Raw genomic sequence first — 20,561 nt, forward strand, 5'->3', positions numbered from 1 at the left:
CCTTAAACAAATATTTACTAAGTGCCCATTATGTAACAGAAACTTACATAACACCGCAAAAAAACACAAAAATCCTGCCCTCATGGGGCTAGCATTCTGTAAGTTGTTTGCCAGAATGACACAGAAGGGGAGATCAAGAGTTCAGTAATAAACGTGTTTAATTTTAGATGCCTGTGAAACATTTAAGTAGAAAGGTCAAGTACACAGATGGAAATATAGGCACATGATATATACAGAGGGAGGCAGTATGACAATATATGAACATAAAATAAAAGGAGTTTTATAAGTTTTAGTTTTAACTTGGTAAGAAAGGTAATTTATCTTATTAACTTTCCCTAATACGTAAAAATAACATTTTTTTTTCTTTTTGGATAAGTACATATCTAAAATTACCACAATGCAGACTAAACAATGTTTGCAGATTTTTAGCTTAAAATAAGTAAAATCTAGCTTGACTCATCTATGATAAATTTTCATTTTCCTTTGTGGTCTTTATTAAACATAGTTAGAGACTGTAATCATTGTTGTATTTCTCAACATTCAAAACCAGATATAAATCAACTATATAAAACTTTTAAAAATTCATAGCTCATTATGCATTTTAATTTGTCCTGGGTTTCATGCTCTTTAAAATTCTTATAAATGACCAAAATATTTCTTAGAATATTATTATATTATCTAAGTAATCACAGTACCACCAGTTGATTAAGTCAGAAATGAGGGGATCATCCTTGACTTCTCAACCTAACACCAAAACCTGTGAAAACCACGTAAATAATTTTTGATTACACACAGTTCCAATTCCACTGCCACTGACTTGTCCAAAAAAACAATTCTTACCCAGAATATAGTAGTGGCCTTCCAACTCCTTTGTATATCCACCTTGCTTTCCTCCAGTCCCTTCCTCCAGCCAGAAAGATGATTTTTTAAATAATCTAATTATGTCATTTCTCCGCTTAAAACCTTTGGATGCTTTCATACTGACCTTTGGATATAAAAGTCCCCTATCCTAATCATAATTTATAACTTAAATTTTCAGTATGGTACAGTAGCTAAAGACACAAACTCTGGATCCAGAATGCACAGGCTCAGATCCCAGTTCTGGTATATTAATTTTGGGCAAGGCACTCTATGCCTTGTTCTCTCATCCGTGAATAGAAACTGTTGTTAGGATTCAACGAACTAATACATTAGTACTTACAGAAGTATTTCTCACACACACACACAGACACACACACACACACCAGTGTTTACGTTTACTTTTTTGTTATTATCAGCCCCTACCTAACTCTAGCCACATCATTTCCCACTCTTCTATAAGCACAGCAGGGGCAAATAAAACCCAAAAAAAGCAATAACATATGTGTGACATACAAGTGTTCTAAGTACTTTTCAGCTCCCCAAACGTCTCTGTCTTCCTCCTTCTAGGAGAACATAGTTACTTCTCTCTGCCTAGTACTCTTTTCTACCTGCTTCTTTGATGACTTGACTCATCCTTTCCATCTCAGCTTAAAGGTCACTTTATCAGGGAGACATTTCCTAACCCCCTAGACCAGGGGAGATCTCCCTGCTGGGGGTCATATAGCATACTGTAAGTCCCTTAAAACTTATCATACTAGTAAGCTATATGCTTAATATCCACATTTTACACTAGACCATTTGTTTCATGAGAATAAGAATCCTATCTGCCTTATCACTGCTATATCCTTAGTAAAGTTCCTGGACCATAAAAGGTATTCAAATAAATATCTATTGACTGAATAAGCCAACACGCATATTACTATATTTTTAATCACGCATATAGAGAACAGACAAAACGAAAATTGAAATATTAAAGAACTGATATTTTAATTGTCTTTAAACACTATCTAATCTTATACTGTTTTTACAACTTAAAAAATAAGCTCTATGTATATCACCAGTAAAAGAGTAAGCAGTGTTCTAACTGGTTTAAGATGTTTTACAGGGCTTCCCTGGTGGCGCAGTGGTTGAGAATCTGCCTGCCAATGCAGGGGACACGGGTTCGAGCCCTGGTCTGGGAAGATCCCACATGCCGCGAAGCAACTGGGCCTGTGCGCCACAACTACTGAGCCTGCGCGTCTGGAGCCTGTGCTCTGCAACAAGAGAGGCCGCGATAGTGAGAGGCCCGCGTGCCGCGATGAAGAGTGGCCCCCACTTGCCACAACTAGAGAAAGCCCTCGCACAGAAACAAAGACCCAAAACAGCCAAAAATAAAATAACTAAATAAATAAATTTAAAAAAAAAAAAAAAGATGTTTTACATTAAACCACTGAATCACTGATGTCACATAAGTCACTGAAATCACAAAAAGCTAAAATATCTTCATGAAGATACCAAAAAAATTTGAACTATATCTCTAAATGACTTATACAACATAAACTACACTTAAAAAGCTGGACAAATTAAGCTTTTTTACTCAGCTACAGAACAACCCTTCATTTAAAAGATAGGGACAATCACCAACAATTCCTAACTTTCAAAGTACTCATCACCAGTAAATCTAGTTATTTTTATATTTATGAACTGTATATATTTCTTAAATTCCAAGATGCCACTGATTCTAAGAGGCTTCATGAATCAATGACCGCATTTTCAGGGGGAAATTTTTTTATAAACCACTACCACATTAAATGTAATTATCAGTTGTATTATTTCCTAATTTCAGAAACATTAAACTGGGAGGAAAGAATGTGTCTCATGACCAAAGAAATACTGTATTATACCAACAAACTACTTCAGAAACTCAGAACAGCAAAGTGAAATAGCAGACATAAATTATAACTAGGTAAGCCACAAGAGGAAAATATACACAGAAAGAATTCTCAAAGCTAATCCTGAGGAAAAAATTATACTCATCGACTGTCAGACAGATAATCTAATCAAAGCTTACTTAATTCTTCCTGACAAGCAAAGTTAACACAAATTGAATATATATAACTTCAACTGTTTTTTAAAGAAGGAAGGATAGGGACTTCCCTGGTGGTCCAGTGGGTAAGAGTCCTCGCTCCCAATGCAGGGGGGCCAGGTTCAATCCCCAGTCAGGGAACTAGATCCCGCATGCATGCCACAACTAAGACCCGGAGCAGCCAAAATAAATAAACAAAAAAAAAACCAAACAAATATTTTTTTAAAAATAAATAAAATTAAATTAAAAAGGAGGGATGGGTCCATGGGTGCAAGGAATATGTAGGGACATTGAACTCTATCCCTAGGGAATTCTAAAATGGCAACAGGAGGGAGATAGAAGTTAACGTCAGAAAGATTTTCTCATTAGTGAATTATTACACTTTGGCCAGGATTAAGGGCTGTCAACTCAGGGCCAATCCACTTGGTTATACACTAAACAAAAGAATCGTTTCCAAGAGGGTACCATTTACATTGTAAATACATTACATTTATTTTTCATAAAACTTTTCTGTGGAAAAATTGGAGTCGGAATGTAAAATGGTGCAGTTGCTTTAGAAAACAGTCTGGCAGTTACTCAAAAGGCTAAACAGAGTTACCACATAACCTTGCAATTTCACTCCTAGGCATATACCCAAGAGAAATGAAAACATTTATCTTGGACTTCCCTGGTGGCGCAGTGGTTAAGAATCCGCCTGCCAATGCAGGGGACATGGGTTCAAGCCCTGCTCTGGGAAGATCCCACATGCCGCGGAGCAACTAAGCCCGTGTGCCACAACTACTGAGACCGCGTGCCACAACTACTTAAGTCTGCAGCGCCTAGAGCCTGTGTTCTGCAACAAGAGAAGCCACTGCCATGAGAAGCCCGCACACAGCAAGGAAGCGTAGCGCCTGCTCGCCACAACAAGAGAAAGCCTGCACGCAGCAACAAAGACCCAACGCAGCCAAAAATAAATAAATAAATAAATTTATTAAATAAAAAGATTAAAAGAAATTTTATCTACACAAAAACTTGTACACAAATGTTCACAGGAACATTATCCATACAATGAAATGTTATTCATCAATGAAAAGGCATGAAGTAGATTCATCCCTCAGTATCCGCAGAGAATTGGTTCCAGAACCCCTACAAATACCAAAATCCGAAAATACTGAAGCCCCTTATATAAAATGGCATAGTATTTGTGTATAACCTACATGCATTTAAATCATCTCTAGATTGCTTCTACTTCCTAATACAATATAAATGCTACATAAATAGTTGTAAATACAATGTAAATGCTGTATAAATAGTTGCGTGCAGCAAATTCAAGTTTTGTTTCTTGGAACTTTCCAGAATTCTTTCCCCCAAACACTCTATCTATCTATCTATCTATCTATCTATCTATCTATCTATGGCTGTGTCGGGTCTTCATTGCTGCATGCAGGCTTCTTCTAGTTGCGGCGAGTGGGGCTACTCTTCTTTGCAGTGCATGGGCTTCTCACTGCAGTGGTTTCCCTTGTTGTGGAGCATGGGCTCTAGGCGCACAGGCGTCAGTAGTTGTGGCACGTGGGCTCAGTGGTTGTGGCTCATGGGCTCTAGAGCGCAGGCTCAGTAGTTGTGGTGCAAGGGCTTAGTTGCTCCACGGCATGTGGGATCTTCCCAGGCCAGGGCTCGAACCCGTGTCCCCTGCATTAGCAGGTGGATTCTCAACCACTGTGCCACCTGGGAAGCACCCCCCCCACAAACATTTTCAATCCATGGTTAGTTGAATGTGCGGATGTGGAACCCATGGACATGGAGGGCCAGATGTACTGATACATGCTACAACATAGATGAACTTTGAAAACATTATGTTAAATGAAGGAAGCCAGTTCCAGCAGACAACACTGTAAGACTCCGTTTGTATGAAATGTCCAAACTCAGCAAACCCATACAGAAAGTAGATTAGTGGTTACCTAGGGCTAGGGTAAAAGGGGAATACCTGGGATGGGGAGTGACTGTGGGTACCAAGATGCAATGTTCTAATATTAGATAGTGGAGATGGTTGCATAACTATATGAATATGTTAAAAACCACTGAATTGTATGCTTCAAATTAGTGAATTGTATAGTACATGAATTATACCTCAATAAAGCTATTTAACATTTTTCTGGCAGATCAAAATAAAGTTTCTTGTGGAAGGGGTTCCCTGCCTACCTTACATAAAAACAGATTATGGACTAGTGGCAGTCCTGAAAAAACCTTTTTCAATTAACAGATTTCAATATGGCAAGAAGCTGATTTATTTGATATGTTTGTTGCATGTTGACCTAACTGGTTATCCATTTGGAGAAAACAAAGTTAGAACCATTCCTCATTAAACACAAGAGTAATTTCCTCATGGACTTCCCTGGTGGCACAGTGGTTAAGAATCCGCCTGCCAGTGCAGGGGACACGGGTTCAAGCCCTGGTCTGGGAAGATCCCACATGCTGCGGAGCAACTAAGCCCATGCGCCACAACTACTGAGCCCGCATGCCACAACTACTGAAGCTGTGCACCTAGAGCCCACGCTCCGCAACAAGAGAAGCCACCACAATGAGAAGCCCGTGCACCGCAGCGAAGAGTAGCCCCCACTCACAACTAGAGAAAGCCCAGGCACAGCAACGAAGACGCAATGCAGCCAAATTAATTAATTAATTAATAAAAAAAGAACAATTTCCTCATGGATTTAAGAACTATATGTACAAATAAAAGCACTTGAAGAGTATTGGTGAATATTTCTATAGCCTATGGTTGAGAAACCTTAAGCAAATCAGGAAACTAGAAACCATAAAGGAAAAAAGTGACCAATTTGATTACATAAAAGCATTATATACCGTAATGTAAGATGTAAACAAAATCAAGGACAAACAATAGACTAGGAGAAAATATAATGAACATGAAAAAGGATTAATATCTCTAACATACAAAGTTATTCTATAAACTAGTATGTAAGAAAAGACATACAGGAGATATGCACAGGCAATTACAGAAGAGATAGAAATAATTAGAAACATAAAAAGATGATCTACCTCACTGGTAGTCAGTGAGGTGTGAATTAAGATATTTTTCACTCATCACTTTGGTTGAAATTTAAGACTGATAACAACTAATACTGGCAAGGTGGAAAGAGGGCCCTAGTGGCCACCATCATTTTGGAAAGTAATCTTTTCTATCATAGAAAAATAAAAGCAGCAATAAAAGAATATTTATTATACCAGTCCTTGATGTGCTACATACACAAAAACAGTTAAATATATATATATACACACACACAAATATACAGCCATGTATGCTATTTTTAAGTAAAAATGCAAGCATGATCTCATATTTGTAAAGAGTAGAAAAAAACATATGTATTTGTATGCACGTAGAAATAAATATGGATGATTATACATCAACTGATAGCACTGGTTACTTCAGGGGAAAAGGTTTGGAAGTAAACGGGAAAAATCTTGTTTATAAATATTTTTTTCCTTGACCTGTTACAGAATTTGTGTAAGTTTTATAATTAAACACAAATCCAATAAAAACATATTTTTAAAAGATTTGAAATATACGTAGGTACCATATGCACACACCTCTCAAGTCTTGCTCGTATATACATGAAATTGAGAAAACTAACCCAATCGCTTTTGGATGTACTTTCTAACTCCATTATCTTAATACTGACTAGCTATTTTCTTAATATATTCCTCTCCTTTTTGCTTCCATTCAATAGACTGACACCTACTACACACCTCTTTATCTTTTTATTATTGTATTATTGTGGTAAGAACACAACATGAGATCTACCAAATTTTTAAGTGTACAATACACTATTGTTGACTATACATACAATGCTGTACAATAAATCTCTAGAGCTTATTCATCTTGCTTGACTGAAACTTTATGCCTATTAATAAGTAATTCTCCATTTCCTCCTACCCACAACTACATGCCTCTTCAAACTAGATCAGGAAAACAAAAGACAAATGGGACTTTATGAAAAATGAGAACTTCTGTTCATCAAAAGACACCATCTAGAGAGTGAAAAGGGAAGCCATACATTGGATGACGATATTTGCAAAGCATATATTTGAGAAAGGAATTGCATTCAGAATATATATTAAGAGCAGGTACTTCACAAGAGGATGTCCAAACATCCAACACACACATGAAAAGTTGCTTAAACTCACCAGTCATGAGTGAAATGCAAATCAATACCAATGAAATACTATTACCCACCAAAATGGCTAAAATTAAAAAGAATGGCGACACCAAAAGCTGGGAAAGATGTGGAGCCTGATAAAGTTATAAAGTCATAAAATCAACTTGGAAAACCGTTTGATAGTATTTACTAAAGATAAAAATATGCTTACCCCGTGGCCCAGCAATTCCACTCCTAGGTATATGCCAAAGACAAATGAGTGCATACTGTTCACCAAAAGAGGGGAGGTGGCCAGGTAAGGCTTCACAGCATCAACTTGAACTTTGTCTCAGAAGTTGGGTAGGTGTTCTCTAAGCAGCCAGGCACTGGGAGGAACATGAAAGTCATGGAGATATAAACGAACCGTGTATGGGAATGATGACAGTTCCAAACAGCTGAAGCACAAGGGTAGGAGGCCCAGTGAGACACAAAGCTAAAGAGGTAGGCAGGATCTTGAAGAGTGCTAAAGAGTGTATCCTGCCAAGGCACATGGTCAGGTTTGGATTCAGAAATCGCATGCATTTCAGAGACGTATGTGGGATATAGCTAGGGAGGCTTGGTAACAGTATGCTGGAAGCCAATCAGGGTGGGTCACAGATAGACGATTATCACTTTGTTGCCATTTTACTGATTTTGGAGAATTACTTTTCTTATACCCAGTCTGCCATTCTAACATTGGTATGTTGCTTTAACTAATGATTCTCCAGAAATTATTGCATTATCAAAATGGTGAAGAGAAAAAGAAGGTGGACAGATAACAGACAGTACAGCAAAGATTTACTTAAACCACCATCTAACCGCCACCATCCCATGTGAGTTTATGTCCATTTTTAAATGCAGTCCCTGTTGAAGAACAGGTAAATAATGCAACTGTCATTCCATAACATTCATAATTAAGATGCTTATGAAACAAGAAACTTGGAGGTGGCCATTTTTAATCACCTAGTTCTAAGTCTCAGTAAATAGTTTCCAGATTTGTGTGGAATAGATTCATCTAGAAATATTTTTCGAGGCTTACCTGAATCCCAAATCATACTACTTTCTTAAACATCTCAATTCTACTTAAGAAGATCACCTCTAACTATCTGGAAATTTTTGTTAATGTTTTCTTAAGGACACCATTTACATGGACGAGAACAGGCTCTCTAATACATACGAATGATAATTCTGACTTAGACTTAGGAAAAAGAAATCATACATGATATGGATCCTTAATTCTCTGGTGATTTCTGTAAAACAGCAACAAGAGATCAGAAAAACTCTAGGGAACATGTTGTTACTAGAAAAGTTTCCCCTCAATGTTCTGGAATTAATTCCTTTTCCTGGACTGACAAAGTCCAAAACTACCAGCCTTTTAGGCACAGTGCCAATTCAACAGATGGGCCCTACATTTTCCTAATGGTAGAGGTGGATCGGCAAGTGTGAAGTCATGTGCTCAAGCAAGAGGGTATGTTTCATGCATTAGCTAAGAGGATTCCTGATAGGTTTTTAAATCAATAACAAAAAACCTAGGCACTTCCCTGGTGGCGCAGTGGTTAAGAATCCCCCTGCCAATGCAGGGGACATGGGTTCGAGCCCTGCTCTGGGAAGATCCCACATGCCATGGAGCAGCTAAGACCATGCGCCACAACTACTGAGCCTGAGCTCTAGAGCCCACAAGCCACAACTACTGAGCCTGCTTGCCCAGAGCCCGTGCTCCGCGACGAGAAGCCACAGCAATGAGAAGCCCGCGCACCGCAACGAAGAGTAGCCCCCATTCACTGCAACTAGAGAAAGCTCACACGCAGCAATGAAGACCCAACGCAGCCAAAAAAAAACAAAAAACAAAACACCCTATACACTGTGATTGCTTTTATTGTCTGTTATTACTATTCCTTCCAATTTCTGACACCTCAAATATATTTTAATAGATCCTTACCCACATCCAGAAAAACATGTCCTGCAAAATGCAATAAGTCAATCTAAATGATATTAAGCCCCTAATAGTTACAAGTATTAGTTACATCTTACAAATGTATTCTAGGAGGTTAGATATGTTGACTAATTAAGTCCACAGATGAAAAACCAGCTTAATAAAAGGAAGGTATAACAATGCCCAATGATAGGCTACATAAGAAATTAGGAGACAGCTTGATCTCATTCTTACTCTGTAAATTTTCAAAGCTAGAAATTGTTATCATGTTAATGAGTAAGCAGCTTCATGTCTTTTGACACCTCATTCATGACTTTATAAACTTGTATTTATTTGTTTTACCTTATGTTGCCCGCCACAACGGATATCTAGGAAGCTAATGACCATTCTGGCCATCTTTTCAGAGTAACCAAGTAGAAATAGGCACTCTGGTTCTTAATTTCACATAAAATGAGTGTTCTGAGCTCTGCGACACAAAGAGCTATTTAACAGATAAAAGAATAGCAATTTGTTCCTCAACCATTTTATTTTTGTCTCTCTGTCTTGACTAGTTAGTACTTGCTAGGTTTTCTTAGTCAGCAAAGTATTATCCCTAAAATTATCAAAAGATTCTTTCAACCCTGGCATTTTTAGTAAGTGTCAAGAATACTCCACAACTCAGTCCAAGAACTTCATCTCTTCTCTACATTCACTATCCAGGTAATCTCATGAAGTCCCATGGCTCTAAACAGCATCTCTACACTGACCAACTCCCAAATTTACATTTGCCCCAACCTCGAGACTTACATATCCAACTGCCCTACTCAATATCTCAACCAGAGACATTTAATAGAAAACTTGAAGTCAGTATATCCAAACCAAACTTAATATCTGCATTCCTGCAACCTGCTTCTCCCAGTGTTCGTCATCTCAGTAAATAGTATCCAAATGTTAAGGCCATCACTGGAATCATTCTTGACTTACTCTTTTACTCAGACCACACACCCAATCCAGGTTATCCTCCCTACTACCTTCAAAATATATCCCCAAACCCATCTCCCTGATAACACTTTAGGTTCAACTCATAATCATCTCTTGCCTCAAATATCACAACCTCCTACTAACTGATCACTCTGGTTGCATTACTCTTGCCTTCCAAAGTGTATATATTAGATCAAGTCACTTCCCTGCTCAAAACCTCCCAATAGCTTCCTATCAAGTCCAGAATAAAACCTAGACACTTAGTCAAGTCTTAAAAGTCCCTACATTATCTAGGCCCTGGCTACCTCTTCTCCCTATTTTCTATTATTCTTCCCCACATTGTTTACTCTGTTCCAGCTCTTTCCCATTTCTGAAATACACCAAACACACTACTGCCTCAGCACTTATGCTTATGCCCCAGACAGATTCACGGGGTCCTTCGTATCATTCAGATTTCTGCTCAAATACTACTGCCTCAAAGGACTTCCCTAACTACCTAACATCCCCTTACCTTCCCTTACCTTGTTTACATTTCCTTTACAACACTTATCACTGAAGGACGTCCCTGGTGGTCCAGTGGTTAAGACTCCGTGCTGCCAACGCAGGGGGCCTGGGTTCGATCCCTGGTCAGGGAACTAGATCCCACATGCCACAACTAAAAGCCCACATGCCGCAACTAAAAGATTCTGCATGCCACAACGAAGACCCCGCTTGCTGCAAGTAAGACCCGACACAGCCAAATAAATAGTAAAAAAACAAAACACTTATCACTGGAATGCTATGACATCATATCCATTTATACAATATCTATCTTACCACTCACTAGAAAGTGAGTACCATGATGGCAGTGATTCTTGACTATCATTATTCTCTGCTCTATCCCCCAGGCTTAGCACAGTACTTGGCATAAAGTACAGTTCTCCCTCGGTATCTGCAGGTGGTTGGTTCCAAGACCCCTCACAGATACCAAAACCCAAGGGATGCTCAAGTCCCTTATACAAAATGGCATAGTATTTCCATATAACCTAAGCACATCCTCCTCTATACTTTAAACCGAGGGTCCTCAACCCCCAGGCTACAGACCCGTAGTGGTCTGCAGCCTGTTAGGAACCAGGCCACACAGCAGGAGGTGAGCAGCGGGTGAGTGAGCAAAGCTTAATCTGCCACTCCCCATCGCTCACATTACCACCTGAACCATCCCCAGCCCATCCATGGAAAAATCGTCTTCCACGAAACCAGTCCCTGGTGCCAAAAAGGTGGGGGACTGCTGCTTTAAACCATCTCTAGACTACTTATAATATCTAATGCAATGTGTATGCTACATAAATAGTTGTAAATACTACAATGTAAATGCTATATAAATAGTTGACAGCATGAGGCAAATTCATGTTTGCTTTTTGGAACTTTCTGGAATTTCTTTTCCCCCAAGTATTTTTGATCTGTGGTCGGTTGAATCCGCAGATGCAGAACCCATGGATATGGAGGGCCAACTGTATACAATCAATACTTGTTGAGTGCCTTCTGTTGGAAGGCACAGGAGGCAGAATGCTGGTTTTTATCTGACTCTGAACAAAGGACTTAACCCACTGATAACCCCATAACTAAACCCAATTCTGTTCAAAGACTTAAGGTTCTCCACCCCAAAATATTCACACAGTGAGATATATTCCTGTTCACTTTGGAGACAAATCCTTGATTTGGTAAGAAGGTAAAATGAAGCCAAACACAAACGCCTAACCTTGAGTTAAGTGGAAAAAAACAAAAGTAGAATTCACATGTGAGGAAAATAAGATAAACCGAGAATCAGGAAAAAACATGTATACATGTAAATAAGTTGTTTATACACGCTTTCACAAAGGTATTTTACATATTCTTACCTCCTATAAGAAATATATATAAGGGAGGTCATTTGCTTTCCTTAAAAAATTTCTCTTTTCAGGAAATGAAATAACAGCAAATCTGTATTATGCACTTGCTACATGACATAAATTATGCTAAGAACTTACGCATATTATCTCATACAATCCTCCAACAATCCTTTGCTATAAGTATTATCATCATTTTACAGTCAAGGAAACCAAAGACCATAAGTATTTTGCTAAAGGTTACATAGTAAGTAGCAAAACTGGAATCTGAGCTTACTCAATTTGATATTTTTTTGGTCCACACTGCTTGCGGGATCTTAGTTCACTGACCAGGGATTGAACCCGTGCCCCCTGCAGTGGAAGCGCAGAGTCTTAACCACTGGACTGCCAGGAAAATCCCTCAATCAGATTTTAGAGTCCACAGTCTTAATCACTATTTGAAATTTGCAACAAATTGAGGAGAAATATACCAATGTGGAGGCTGGGAGATTTTTCATTATTAAGAAAAGCAATTATACATTATTTTATTTGGCTGGGTAACTATTGTAGACAAGGCCTGATTAACTAAAATGCTGAAGGAGTGTATTCTAGTAAAAATTTTCTGAGTAACTAAAAGAGAACCAATTATTTTCTTGATTTGAATCTTTGTTAAAATTACCTTTAACTGTAAGAATATACTATTTTGTGTAAGTAGAGTGTACTGAACATAGTTCCATCTTTATTTTTCTGATGATCTCTAAGCACAAAGGCCAACCTTATATAGCACTGAAGACACAGGAAATCATAGGGGAATGGGTGGAAAGTTCTATAGTGATTCAAATTACAGTCCCCTGAACTCATTCTGCTATGTTATATTCACTTTCATACCCTTGCAGATGACCTTCCTCTACCTAGAATGCTCTTGCTATACCTTACTGAATAACTCATATTTATCCTTTAAAACCTGTCTCTTCCCACTGGTCAGAAGCCATCCCTAACCTTTCCTTTCTCCCCACAGACTTAATAACTTTCTCCCCTCTCTACCTGGGAGAAATGTATTACATCATATGTTAAGTTTGTTAACATGATGTTCCTCTAACTAGATTCACAACTTGCTTCAGGCAAAAAACAAACCAAAAAAAAAATCCTAATTTTTTCCCAACACCTAAGCACAGAAATGAGAATGGAGTAAGTACTGAAAAAATGTTAGTTGGCTGAATGATGAATGAATCAATGAACAAACAGAAGAATTACTGTTCAGAAGAAATTAAACCCTGATTTGCTCTATATTTGAGGGTTTTTTCCCCCTTAAAGTTAAACACACACTCAGAATTATTTTTATAATTAACTTAAATCTCTAACTAGTTGCAGCTTTAAGGTGATTGCTCTTTTTTCTTTGATATGCTTCTGCATCTAAACTTTAACTTTCCAACTTGTGTTATCATTTAGTTATCAATCATATACATGGACTCTCTATTTGTTTGAGATTCTTATTCTCCAATCTTTGTATCCTCATATATATATATTATATATATAAAATATTGTTCAACCAATAATGATTATACATGATTAATTCACTCTCCCATTTTCTCAAATGTCAGAATTAGCAGTTTTTCTTTCAAAGACAATCTTTTAAATTCTCTCCATTAAGCCCTGTTAAGCTTTAAATGTTACTATTTAAACTCTAGGGCTTTCATTTTCAGCAGTGCTGAATTTAAGAAACCTTATCATAAGGAATGTCTCTACCACGTTCTCAATGTCATTTACACCAAGAAGCCATGATATAGCTCCTTTATAATCTGACACACTGTCCACCTGTGGTCTTAGGACAAATAAAACTGAATGAGAGGAGTGATTTGGTATCAAGTGTAGAAAAGATAGAACAAAATGTAAAACAAGAAGATTAAGTCAAAGATTCATGATTTATTTACTGTGGGACTATAACATAAGAAATAACAAAAGGTAAGTTGACCAAACTTTCATTAGTGATGGAATTCACATTCATCTGTCAGCCTTTTCTAGAAGGAAAGGATATACATCTATATTCTACTTTACTAGCAACCACTTCAAATCTCTATACTCTGTTTCATCTTCATAACTCAATAGGAATATTTACTTTCTTTTTCTACAGTATTTGTACTCATCATAACCATGCTCTGTAACATGGTTCATATTTAGCAGTTTAAGCAATGAAATGTATTTTGGTGGGGTTTTTTTGACATGTATTTTCAAACATCCACAAACAGAATTTCAAAACTCAAAACAAGGTGTATTTCATTCTCTTTAAAAAGCAAGTTGATTTTAGACCAATTTCAGCTCCTATTCAACATCACCAGTATCATCTGATTTCTTTGTGGTAACTAGATCCAGTTAGAAAATCAAGAGGAACCAAGAGTAACCAGAAAATGTTTTTAGCATCTTGTCACTATGACTAAAAAAACAAAACAAACGAAAGAACTAAGAGACATTATTTCTCACTCGTGGGTTTGAACAAAGCTGATAAACTTTTCTAGGAAACATAGCAACTAACTGCATTTTTCAATGCAAACATCTAAAGGCAGTGAGGTAAATTTCCATTCAGCTCATTTCTTTTAGTTTGCAGAGGGAACTCCTATTGACAGGTAATACAGATTGGAAGTATTTGGTATGAGTAGTGTAGTTCCAACTATCATCAGATAGTTTATTTAAAAAGTTATATAAACCTAACTATGGGGAAATAATTCCCCATTTAAGAGTGAAAAGAATGTACACACTGAATTTATGGATGAAATGATATAACATCTGGAAGATTCACTTCAAAATAAGCAAAGCGAGGGAGGAGGAAGAGAGGCTAGTAGATGGGATATAGTGTGATAACTGGGTGTGAATAACTGTTGAAGCTGGATGTTAAGTACATGAGAACTCTATACTATTCTTTTCATTTCTGTATATGTTAGAAATTTTCCACTTAAAAAAAGGAACAAAATTAAATTAAAAAAAAAGTATACACTCCTGTCATTAACTTGCATATGTCTGAGAGCAAATGACTAAAAACTATGGAAAGCAAAAACTATTAATGCTAAAAATAAAATTTTATATACTCTTCAAACATAAATAAGTTAGATGCTCAAAGAAGGAAACAGAACTCTGAAATAGCAATAAGATTATTAGTTAAATTTCATCACTACTTGAAGCCATAATTTATTATGTTGTGTCAACATCACACTGCCGGGACTTCCTGATGGCCCAGTGGTTAAGACACCGAGCTTCCACTGCAGGGCGCACGGGTTCAATCCCTGGTTGGGGAATTAAGATCCCTCAAGCTGGGTGGCGTGGCCGAAAAATAGAAGAAAAAAAAAAAAAAAAATCACACTGCTATCAACACCCCCAATGAGACAGTCACTAAGAAAGTGATTTCCTTTTTTTTTAAGAAAGTGATTTCTAAACCATGAAATGACAGTTATCATTAACTAAGATGACAAATCATAAGTATGAAAATCTAACCTCTCCAAACGAAAGAATATAAACCAAATAAATTACAAGTAATTTAAAGAAAGATGATTTTTTTTTAAAAGACTAGCAATATAGCTCAAAACAAAAACTTTCGTTTCCCTCTCTTATGACAGCCAGGGTTAAGATATCTCATGCCTCTGGAAAGGCTGGCACAAAGTAGACCTCACAGTGCATTACAATATAAGGTAATATAAGGTGTTATGTTACCTTTAATAGACTCAGATCAACATGCATAACTCAAGAATATGAAATTATTTAATGGAGACGCACCACCTACACATATGGTAAAACTTTTCCACTGTGTGCAGGTAGATCATTTTAGGCAGGACTGAATGTGTCCAAATTCTTTATTTGTAAGGCATGGAAGACTTAGAATAAAGCCTCAAGTGGGATTGCTAATACTATGAAGACACAGTGCTTAGCAAGATATAGGGAAGTTATACTCCATATTTTAGAATACAACTCAAGAATAGGACATGAAAATCACTTTCTATTCTCGATCCTAAAGATCCTGTGTATTTTTTGTAATTATTGCAAGCACTGTTTTTTTAAATTGTGAAGTATGTCATACATTATAGGAGACTATATACATATGTTATGCATATGCACAGATATAGACATGCTACACACACATATATATGACATATTAAAAAAAAAAAAAACCATGAACCTACTACCCAAGTTAAAAATTACAGAAAGTATTAAACTTTTCACAAATATACATGACATTCTTACACAGAGGACATGACAATAAAGAGACAATCAAACCATTTTTCTTAAGATATCGCCATTATCTTACTGAATCCTGTAATCTGTACTATTAAAACACCTTTCTGAATTTCTTTTCTTTAAAAATTCAATAATTATTTTTAATTTTCAGTACTAGATTCATGGGTAGTCTGTCAAATAGCTACTGGATTTCATCCCAGAAGTGTTGTCTAGATACATGCATATCCAAAATGACATTAAGACCTTTTTACATAAACTCGCTATAGAAATACATCCAAGACAAGATCAGGAATGCTACCAACATTTGCCTCCTTTTCAAACCAGAGTTCCTTCAGCCCAAAATATCAAATGATATTAAAACACATTTTTTAAGCTACAAAATTGCATACAGAATGTGAAGACTTTGGGGCTTCCCTGGTGGCGCAGTGGTTGAGAATCTGCCTGCTAATGCAGGGGACACGGGTTCGAGCCCTGGTCTGGGAAGATCCCACATGCCACGGAGCAGCTGAGCCCGTGAGCCACAACTACTGAGCCTGCGCGTCTGGAGCCTGTGCCCCGCAACGGGAAGGGGCCGCGATGGTGAAAGGCCCGCGCACCGCGATGAAGAGCGGTCCCCGCACCGCGATGAAGAGTGGCCCCCACTTGCCGCAACTGGAGAAAGCCCTCGCGCGAACTGAAGACCCAACACAGCCAAAAAATAAATAAATAAATAAATAAAGTAGCTATAAAAAAAAAAATTTAAAAAAAAAAAAAAAAAAAAAAAGAATGTGAAGACTTTGTAACTTCCTAAGAATAATAGCAAAACCTCTCTGCAACTAAGTCACGAAATCTCAACTTCTAGGAAAATGCTTCAATCCACCTTGCCCTTTAGAAAGCCCCCACTATCACGCAATTCATAGCTTCAACAGGATTAGAATAGCTTCAAGGACAGAAGCCATATATTATTCATCTTTGTGTCCCCTGCATAAAAATAACTCAATAACATTTGTTATAACTAAGATAAATGCCAGGAAATGAGCTTCAAAACACCTCAGTCCCAATGCAAAACTGGAAAGAGATGAGTTTGAGAATACAAATTATTATTATAATGAAAAAGAATAAAGCTATAAACATTTGTGTTATATTCTCTTATCACCTAATTCAGAATCATGTATTAACACTGGAGAAATCAATCTGCAAAGAATAAAGAATAAAAAACAAAGATCTTAAAGTTCTCCTTATCGTCAGCATGCTCAAACACTGTCAAAGAACCTTTCACCTTAAACTCGTACCAACATCTCTACCCCCAAACAAAACTATTTAAAAAAAAAAAAAAGGCTTTTAAATGAGACCTGAATATAAATTGGTTCTATCAATACTTCACTACAATTTAAGTTTCTGAAATTTGTATGCATAATTTGTGCGACTGTGCTCATGCTCATTTTCTACAGTGAGGGTTTTTTCATCAGATTCTCAGAAGAATAAGTGACCCCAAAAAACTTTTAAGAACCACTAGTCTAGCAAATCAAAAACATTCCATTTTCCAGAGAAATAGTTAAGTTGGCTTAATTCAAGTATTCTTCCCTCATATTCATAGAGGGGATCCTTAGTACAAAATTAGCCTGTGGAAGAATTTCTTCAGCCAAGCCAAAAAGTTCCAATATCCACAGGCACATATACCAACAATTCCAGATCCCAAAAACAGTTTACTCGGAAATGCCAAAAGAAAATGCAAAAGGCGGCACACTACCACAAACTGGCCACCCTATTAGATGCTTAAATACACTTGTATCCTTCCATAGTAAACTGTCTGGAAGATCTAAATTCCCTCCAAACTGAATAGGCTTTTTAGGAAGGTTTTCTGGTTTCAACTCCACACTGACCTGTGAGCCTCACTCGACTCAATATGTATCACTGTCTCAATATTTATCACTGTCAAGACAAATCCCCTCATATGTACCCAGGCTGTTTCAACAGGGTCACCTTGATTATTCCCACCCCAAGGCAGGGAGCATTTATTGAATAGTTATTCAATAAATATTTGTTGAATGAATGAAAGAAGATCCTTCCTCCCTTAAAGTTAAGCTGTCAGCCCCCATGCAGCTGCTATGGTACCAGTTAAACATGCTTCCCTCAAACATACAAGCTAAAGTGTCAGAAATGCTCTGCTTCCTCCATAAACAGAAAGTAATACAGTCATGGAATACCCATTTCTCACGGGCTAACCTGGCAAGGACAACCAATGTTCTGTCTGACACAACTGATCTCTACCAAATACCATCCAACCAGTCAATATGCCCCTGTCTTTCCAATAAACTCAGATCTGCCTGACAAAGACCTCCTGAGACGCCATGGTATGGTGAATATACTACTGGACTAGTAGTCAAAATATCTGTTATAGACCCAAGTTTGTCACCAATTTAACACATGACCTTCGAAAAATTATCTCTTTATGCCTCAATTTACTATTTTGTAAAACGGGAGGAAACACCCATCCCACCATTTTCACAGAGATTTATTTAGGATCACAAACTACAAGAGCATTCTGAACAATAAAAAAGCTTTATTCCATTATAAAGTGTTAATATAAACTCAGATCAACAAGAAGGCCATCCATTCTTTATACCCTCATAGTAATTGTTCAAGTAAAAATGTTCTGGGCCTTCACATCTACACAATTCACTCTATTCTAAGGAACAAACTATTCTTAAGAATAACTGGCTATGACAAGTTTCTCCCATCCCTGACCCCACATTTACATGCAGTATTTGTAGAATACTGCCATGACTTCTCTTTCTCAGCAAGTATTAAGGCACTCCCAAACCCTAAAATACACACACATATCAACCAGCAGGGAACACCCCAAGTTTTACTTTTAAAATAAGCTAACTTATAAGTGGAACTCCATTACACTTATACAAATACAAGCAAACTCTTCCGGAACACTTTCCTTCCTCGCATACACACACAAACACAGCCGCTATACACCAACATACCATCTGTCTTCTAGACCAAAAACATGTCTTTCAATGCACAAATTAGCCAGTAACATTTATTAAACTTGTAACACTGAGATCATTCTATCCTTTCTACATACAGTTCAGCGTGTCAGGGACACCACAGATCTGATCGTACAGGTAAACTACCCTCAGAAGATCTTTTCTCCTGCCGCTCTTATCCCTTAAACGAAACAAACAGGACTATGGGGGATGCCCCAATCCTACCTCCACAACAAACTAACCTGTCAGGGGCACAGCCGACTCCGCCTCCACTCGCTTACTTTCCCGCCCCCTCCCCCAAGCCAGGAGTCCGCCTGTCAGGGACACCCCTTCACCCCCGCCAGGAGGGACTTCCCGGTAAGCTCAGGATCCCCTTCCCTACTCTCCCCTCCCCCATCCTTACCACCGCTCTCCCGGAGGTCCAGGTCCGGGAGATGACAGTAGCTCCCAGGAAGCCAAGGACTAAGTCGCTGAGGGAGTACCTAGGCCCAAAGGCCTCCCCAGGCGGTTCTACTCACCGTGTCAGAGGCCGAGGCCGAGAGAGATGAGAGTGCAGGGAAGTGGGGAAGAGGGGGCGGCCGCCACCAGGCTCCTCCGCTTCCCTTGGTCCACAGCGGATCCCTCCCGCTTGTCAGGAGGCGGCCAGCGGGTGAGCGGACTGGCGGAAATGCGAGAGAGGAGAGGGGAAAAGCGTGGGGCTAAGCGGGGGAAACTGAGGGGAGGCGGGTCCCGCAACCGAGACGAGGATCGTCTCCCCCTCCGCAAAGCGAACCCAAAATGGCGGCGGGAGCGGCGGCGGCAGAGCGGCGGCGGCGGCAGCTCCTTGGGAGGGAGGGAGCGAAGGGCGCCTCGTGCCCCCCCACCTCCCACTCCTCCCTCCTCGCGTTTTCCCCCTTCGTCCTCCCCCCTCACCCGACTCGGGCGGCGGAGCGCGCACGGCCGCCCGCACGCGCCAGAGTGTATCTGGGCTCGTCGCTCGCTGCTCCCACCAACCACCGCCTTCGGCCGCCTTGCGCGCCCGCCAGCCAGTACGCACTCGCTCTGGGGCGCCTCCTCGCACAGTCCCCCACTTCCCCTCGGCCCCTGTCAAGCCAGCTCTGCCGCGGGCCCTCACGCGTACCTTCGGCAGCGAGAGCCCAAGCCTCCTCCTCCACCTCCTCTCCTCTCCTCCCCCCCTTCCCCGCCCCCACTGCCACCAACCGCCGCCACTGCCGCCGCCGCCTCCTCCTCCGCCGGCCCCCCCCCAACAAACCCTCCACCCCTCGCGCGTGCGCCTCCCACAATCCCCCCGCGGGACTGTTCCATTCCTGTCGGCTGCAGAAGCGGGGGAGAAAACGACAGGCGAAGCGGGCAGAGCTTGCCGTTAGGACAGGAGTTACCCCGAGTGGCGGATAGACACTTATGACTACTTACGTCGCTGGCCGCGGCGCCGCGACGCCGCGGCTCCCTTCCCCTGCCTCGTCCCGGCCGCAGTGAGCTGGTTGGGGGCGGCCTAGCGCCCCTCCGTTGGCCGGTGGTTGGAGGCCGCGA

At 39.4% G+C, this 20,561-nt stretch overlaps 1 protein-coding gene, 1 non-coding gene and 1 pseudogene across 7 annotated transcripts in view; 2 read left to right on the forward strand and 1 right to left on the reverse strand.

Annotated features, from left to right (window-relative positions):
* Positions 1-20,273, reverse strand: part of ASH1L (ASH1 like histone lysine methyltransferase) — a 210,619-nt gene extending 190,346 nt beyond the window's left edge. The window contains exons 1-3 of one of the 6 annotated variants that reach the window (XM_059933231.1): positions 20,232-20,273; positions 19,550-19,689; positions 7,289-7,442 (exon numbers count right to left, since the gene is read on the reverse strand). The gene's annotated coding sequence lies outside the window, so the exon portion shown is untranslated. Of the gene's footprint in view, positions 1-7,288; positions 7,443-19,549; positions 19,898-19,943; positions 20,122-20,151; positions 20,193-20,231 lie in introns of those variants that run through there. The other 5 variants (XM_059933223.1, XM_059933214.1, XM_059933246.1 and 2 more) reach the window with 5 other exon arrangements.
* Positions 10,551-10,623, forward strand: TRNAG-GCC (transfer RNA glycine (anticodon GCC)). The gene has a single exon. It is a non-coding gene; the product is annotated as a tRNA-Gly (tRNA).
* LOC132371818 (protein enabled homolog) lies at positions 19,398-20,398 on the forward strand (annotated as a pseudogene).
* The last annotated feature ends 163 nt before the right edge of the window (positions 20,399-20,561 follow it).

This window comes from Balaenoptera ricei, chromosome 1, assembly GCF_028023285.1.
Source record: "Balaenoptera ricei isolate mBalRic1 chromosome 1, mBalRic1.hap2, whole genome shotgun sequence".
NCBI classification, from domain to species: domain Eukaryota; kingdom Metazoa; phylum Chordata; class Mammalia; order Artiodactyla; family Balaenopteridae; genus Balaenoptera; species Balaenoptera ricei.